The sequence below is a fragment of the Pollicipes pollicipes genome, unplaced genomic scaffold, assembly GCF_011947565.3.
Source record: "Pollicipes pollicipes isolate AB1234 unplaced genomic scaffold, Ppol_2.1 Scaffold_4219;HRSCAF=4965_pilon_pilon_pilon, whole genome shotgun sequence".
Taxonomy (NCBI): domain Eukaryota; kingdom Metazoa; phylum Arthropoda; class Thecostraca; order Pollicipedomorpha; family Pollicipedidae; genus Pollicipes; species Pollicipes pollicipes.
Genome location: NW_023596448.1, coordinates 35,992,267 through 35,999,055, shown reverse-complemented (window position 1 = coordinate 35,999,055; position 6,789 = coordinate 35,992,267).

Below are 6,789 nucleotides of genomic sequence, written 5' to 3'. Positions count from 1 at the left end.
CCTTTGATCTTATCTGCAAGGTGCGCCCCACACCGGAACATTTTTTGTGAAGTATACGAGCATGTGCAATCCTGCAACTACAGCTACGATGGTATTATTAGTCGGCGCGATCATTTGTCGGAATGAGCGCCCTGTTTTTCACTGTGGGTTCTCACTTCAGCAGGTAAGCAATCGCAATTTTCTCCCCCTGTGCGGCCGATTGTTTTGCGCACACCGGCGGCCCGGCGGAACCTGTGACCTAAACCGGCGGCCCAGCGGAACCTGTGACCTTTGACGCCGACCATGGCAGCGAGCATATTCTCCGACGCAGCGAGCACACTCTGTCGGAGTTTTGGCCCAGTGGCGCGTCCCACTGTCCAGCACGCGCAGTCCGCCGGCTCTGAGCCTAGCTAACTTCAGTTTGAGTGCCCACCGGGTCTGTGACGGAGCGGGAAGTGGCGGACACGACCCGTGACCTTTCGGCGTGACCGTGGCGTGGCGGGCGTCGGCCGTCGGGTTCAGTGCCGCTCGGCGGCGGCGGAGAGGGAGCGTATGGAGTCTAGCCTCCGCCCTCCACTGCCGCTGCTGCTGCCGCTGCTGCTGCCGCTGCTGCTGTTGCTTCTGCTGCTGTCGGTGCTGCCGGTCCTCGCCGCCAAGGGCGAGCGGAAGGCCTGTCCAGAGCTGGTACTCCCCGGTAAGCAGGTGAGCATACTACTGCCTGTCAATCAGAGCTTGAACGTGGCCGGCAAGTGTGAGGAGTACAGATGCCAGCGGAATTTGGACACCGGCCGGCTGGAGGTAGTCAAGCTCAACTGTGAGACGTTTTTGACGAGACCGCTGCCTGAGAACTGTCGGCCGAACACAAGCCTGCGGTTTCCGGAATGCTGCCTTCGACCGAAGTGTTCTCCAGCAGCCGGGCCCGCCAAACCGCGAGTCACCCCAGCACCACCATCGACACCATCGCCGCCGACGCCGGTTGTCAAACCAGTAACCAGTAAGCCAACGCCCAAACCGACACCTACAACGAAGGGGACACCCGATGAGCCAGTGACCAAAGTGTCAAGGACAGCGAAGGGGGCACCCAGTGTGTCAGTGGGCAAACTGACACCACCACGAATAAAACAGCCAGTGAGTCTGTGACCAAGCTGACGCCTCCAACGGAGGCAACACCCAGTGAGCCGGTGCCCAAACTAACGCGAACGGCGCAAGGAAGACCCAGTGGTTCAGCGTCTAAGGCAAAGCCGAAGCCAGTTCCATCGCCCACTCTGTTAAGTCAAGATGAGGTGGGTGGAACTGGATCAGGAATAACTACGCCGGGGCGACAGAGAAGTACTGGCAGGGCGACAAAGAAGACGGAGAACGGCAGTACCAGAAGCCTTGGTGACGAACGAAATGTCTACGGTTCGCTGACTCCCTTCATTGGCCTTGCAAAGACTAGGGGACATTCGAACGCCCGGAATGAAGCACGCATAAAACCAGGAGGAGCTATTCACAGCATCATCTTCAGGCTGCCCAAACACGCGGATCACCAAGCCGCCAAGATCCGCCGGTTTTCTGTGGAGGTCGGCGGCTCGCCACTGGGGCATCCAAACGCTACAGACCACCAGAGACCCAGCCGCCACCACCTGAGGTCATTCGCAGTGCGCCTGCCGCCAGGCGTGCGCCTGCCGCCTCGGGCGTCGACCCGGCGGCCCCAGCCTCGACTCCTGACCCTCGCACGGCCGCAGCACGGCGTCAGGGCTCGCTACTCGTGGCTGGTCCACCTCCCGTAGACCCGCGGGTAGCTGGGACGGTGGGACGGTGCTGCGGCGATGGTGTTTCGTCGAGGACGGCGGTGGCAGAGATGACATGAGTCAGGAGTCGGGACTCATGTCACATCTGCATGACATGAGTCAGCGCCTGACATGAGTCCGAAGGGAGTGACTCTCGTGAGTGCGACTGTTGTCTGCTCCTTGGCATTATTGCACGGTATGATGTGGTGCGGCTAGGCTGAGCTTAACAGTTTGGTTCGGGTGTGTAGCCACGTCTGCGAGGTCGTAGCTATACGTCGCTGCGTCGCTGCTGTGGAATTTATTCGAGCCGATCTGATTATACTGGTGTCTCCTATATGTTGCTTCTAGGATGCATCTTATTTTTCAACAAGTTAACACAGCTCGTTACGTTCAGCCAGTCGTCGTGCATCACTCGTCATCGGATGGATTTGTACGTGATTTCCAGTTTTTTGTTTACAGATGCTTGAAGACAGGCTAATGCAACCATTTGTAGCGCAAACTTTCAATCGAATCTCAAGGTACGACAGGCATCTGGTGAACAGTATATTGGAGGTCAAACTTGCCAGAAAAGTAAGCTAGCTACCTATAATGACGAGACATACTATTCCCTTTCGCCTGGCACCTTTTTTGGCCAAGAGATCGCTCTTCGTGCTGAAATAGGTCTGCAAAGTTTTGCTTTAGTGTTAGCTTTATGGGGGCATAGCAACATGTTCAAGCATCAGCAGTCTCTATATGGGTGATCTGAAATATGGCAGCAGTTGGAGTCGTGGCGTTACGGTGATATGAGCTTAATAAATCGCTGCAACACTGACAATCTTCATATTATTGTGCATCTGCCGGGCTCAGAAGAGGCTCATTGGGACCATAATTTTACCTTGTCTCAGGCAACGCATTGGAGAAACCCTTGGCGGACCCGACCCGTTGCGTAGAGGTCAGCCTGAGGCGGCCCTCTGGCTAGGAGCTCATTTGTTTGAATGATTTGGTAGCGCTTATTAAGCATGCTTTGACCCGAATTCTGACGTCAAATGCCTTTGTCGGTCATTCGTGTGCATGGCTCATTGGTATGGCTGGTCTTCGAGTCACAGGGCCAAAACACATTGAACTTACTTTCTGAATCGGGGTGGACTGTCATACTCCTTGTTTTTCATGTCAGGGTAACGCCATGGACATCAAGTAGCTAAATTTCAGGTGCTAACTTAGGTCATATTCCATAGATGCAGACAGTATTTTTTCTAAACTAAAGGCTGTCTATTAATGATTGTAAGTTCGCATCGGTAATCAAGAACAAATGTAAAGTACCTGTCACTACGCGGCTGGCTGTTGCAGGCAGAATGTAAAACCAGGCATGTAGGTATACTAAATGATAAGCAGATAATAAGTTCGCAGTTCGTAAGCAGATAATAATAAGTGATTGTCAAGAAGCAAGGGTTTGACATTTCTGTTAAGTGATTTGCCCCCATCCCTGCATCGTTGGGTCACACTTTTCACTCCAAATCATTACAATAATCTCGTTCACTGAATGCATTATCTACATTTATGTCAGACACGATCCAAGTGCAAGTTTTTAAATCCCGTCTGACGCATGTTGCGGACATCTTCGCTAGGTACTTCACAAGTATAATATCACTCGGTGGTGGCTGACAGGATTATGGTGAAAACTCACAACGCTTGTGACCGTGTCAAAGTGGTAATGAAGCGGGAATAAGATCATTCATTGCCATTGACAAAAATAGATAATTTTCGTTTCGCAGCGAAGACTGGCATTCATATAGTGCATAAAAACAAGTTAAATACGTGTTAAACAACGCAACGTACTTTATGCCCGTCAGCTGGGACTCCTTTTGGAGCGGCGTCCCATCTAGCGGCCAGTAATGAACTTATAATTCCCGACTCTCTCGGCCAGTTACGGTGTCAGTTACGGTGCCAACATTATGATCTAAATTAGAGGTGTCGTTTTCCGAAGTCTCTTTTTCAAAATCCAGTCCAAATTCAAAGGCAGAGTCCGACCACTTAGTTTTCAAAAATCAGGCTATCCCAAAAATTTCATTTTTTTCACGTCAGCTGATTGCTACCTACAACCAGGAACCCAAACCACTACTCGGGTCGCTGCACTCCCTCACTCTAATCGAACACAAATGAAGGAAATGATCATGGATAAGTGCAGTGCGTCTGCATAAGATAAGCTGACACCCACATCAATCTGCGATACGACAGAATGATATCGGATGCCCCAAAAATGCTCATGATCTTTGCCCCTGTCGTCCACTTTCCAAATTGGACTTCGGAAATGTTTTGGACCAAGAAAAGAATCAAATTGGCACCTTTGATTATAACTTAAAATCATGCTTTTATTTTACACGCAACTCACAGGTGTGCAATTCAACAAACCTCCATCAAGTTCAACAGAGAATCGAGGCTGACTCGCTTCGGCGATCTCATCACAGCTCGCGCCATCCTCAGCGGTTTCGGTTCTGCTGCGGGTCCGCTTGGACCGGCCAGCGGGGACGCCACCTGCGCGGGGTCGCGGTGGTTGCGCCGCATGCAGCGGGTCTCGCGGAGCTGCGGGGGGCAAAGCTCATTGGCGTTCATATCGCTTTATAGGTCGCTCACGTCTCACGTGCGTCCCTCTTGAATGACCACACGTCGACACAAAGAATCGTATACCTGCTGTAGGAGAAGCATGGGTGCAGTGGTCAGCTGCATTTGGGAGCCGCTGCCTTTTTACAGTCCAGCGAACAGTTACATCCATGTGGTGTCCGAACTCATTGTGAAGTGGATCAAGGTATTCAGCTTGCGTCTTGGGCGAGCCGCAACCGTGACTGCTTGTATTGTGGAGTTGTTTGCGCGCTCTTCAGTCCCGAGGTCTGTTCTCATGGATCGGAGGTCAAACTGAGCGCGAAATGATCCGACGGCCGTGGCATAAGTTGTGGTTGACGAAACTGCGTGACGTCACGTGACAGCTGCGCTGCGTGTCAGCTGATGTGACCGTGGACGGCGAGATGGAACGCCTTAATCGTACGCTCTGTTACTCTCTGGCGCACATGACCAACAGGAACCGGCCAGGTTGGGACATGCGGTTGCCTTTGACGCTGCTTTTTCGGGTCAGGTAGCGGCATTCATAGCACGACCAGATCTACCCCGCTGGAGCTGACGTTCGGCTTCACACGACGAACATCGTTGTCTTTCGAATGGGAGGTAAATAAGGTCAGGTAAAGTGTGTGTCACACCGCTCACACTGTAATCCTTTCATCAGCGAAAACAGCATCTGGTGCAAGTGCTGCCAATGATAGCTTCGTTGTGAGATAGTTCAGAGGCGCAGAAGTTTTGTGCGTAGCTGACTTTCGACCCCGTAGACATTTATCCTTGTCGGTTTCATTTTTCGATTTATTCATCTGACCTTTGTCGTCCTTGACTCTTTGTGTTGTGACCCGTCCCAATGCAATATACAGCAAGCTTAAGCAAATATTGTGTTAATGTTAGCATGGAATAACATACATGTTACTGCATGCTGACACTGGCACAAGATTTAGCACACACTCAGGTGGGGGTTCAATTTGCCCTCTCCCCCGCGAAGTATTTTCCAAGATAGTTGCCAGCGGCTCAGCGTGGCTACGCCAAACTTTGCATAAATGTAGGAAATGAATAGCAGCTCTTCTGGTGACAGATGGACGTACTTTGTGTGGCTGCTGACCTATGGCAGGTCAAAGTCAGGCTGTGGCTGTCAGCAAAGGCCACTTCTAGAGAATCGCTCAATCTGATGCCACAAAGGAGTGTTCGACGAAGCCATGCATCTCTGAGATCATTTCTTTTCTTAAACGCCCTTGACCTGCGTTCAGATATGAAGGTCAAATCGAGGCCAAGTCAAACCGATTTTTATACGGAGATATTACTTTTGGGGTATTATCTGGCGCTCCTTTTGAATTTATCATAACAGGGACCGAAACAAACATGTTCGATGGACTCATGAAGGGTCAGAGTAGGTCACCGGCATAAAATTACCCAGGCTAACACTTTGTTTTTAGAAAGATACCACCGAGCGTGGTCCAAGATGGTTATTCAGATGACAAAAATAGGAGCAATGCCGTAGGTTTTTTTACCTGGACCTCTTAAAGGTAAAAAGGTTATAATCCCTAAATGAAGACCAATAAACTTTTGCTCTAAAGAGGTCTAGGTTAACGGCGGTTGCATGAGGAGATCTGGGGTCACTCTGAACACTAATCTGAAGTTTAACCTCGCTTGATACCCTATTTGATTCCAAGATTGCGATCAAACAGATCACAAATTACGACCCAGAAACTTTACATTTCCACGCAAGTGAGTTAACAGGCCATCCCACCATGCAAATTTGGTGTCGTGGGCTGTCTTAGTTTTTGAAATAACAGTGGGTCAAATTAACCCTCACCTAAGTGAAGGACATTCAACCGGCCACCCGGGCGCGTGTTAAGACACATGGTGCCCCATACTAACGTTGATACAACATTTATGATGCATGGTGCCCCATGCCAACGTTAGCACAAAATTTGACACATGGTGCATCATCCTAACGTTGACACATGATTTACGGCACTTGGTGCCCATACTAAAGTTTGCACAACATTTAAGATGCGTGCCAACATTAACACAGGATTTAAGCAGCATGGTGTTCCGTACCAATCTTAACACAAGATTTACGGTATATGACGCCTCATAATCGCATTAACACTAAATATCCACCACTACCTGACCCCAGCACCGAACGGTCCTTCAGCGGCATAACTTCCTGGCTCATGCACCTTAACTGGGTCATAACATGATATCCCCTTGCCGCCTCTTCCGTTGCGGAGCTCTTGGCCCTGCCCCTGCTCCTGGCCAAGGGCGACGGCTGTGTGCCGCGGGAGCCGCCTGTCCGCCGGAGCCGGAGCCTCTGGCTCCGCCCCTGTGCCTGGCCAAGAGCGGCGGCTGTGTGTCGCGGAGCCGCCTGTCCGCCGGAGCCGGAACCTCTGGCTCCGCCCCTGCACCTGGCCAAGGATGACGGGTGTAGTCCATGGGAACCGCCTTC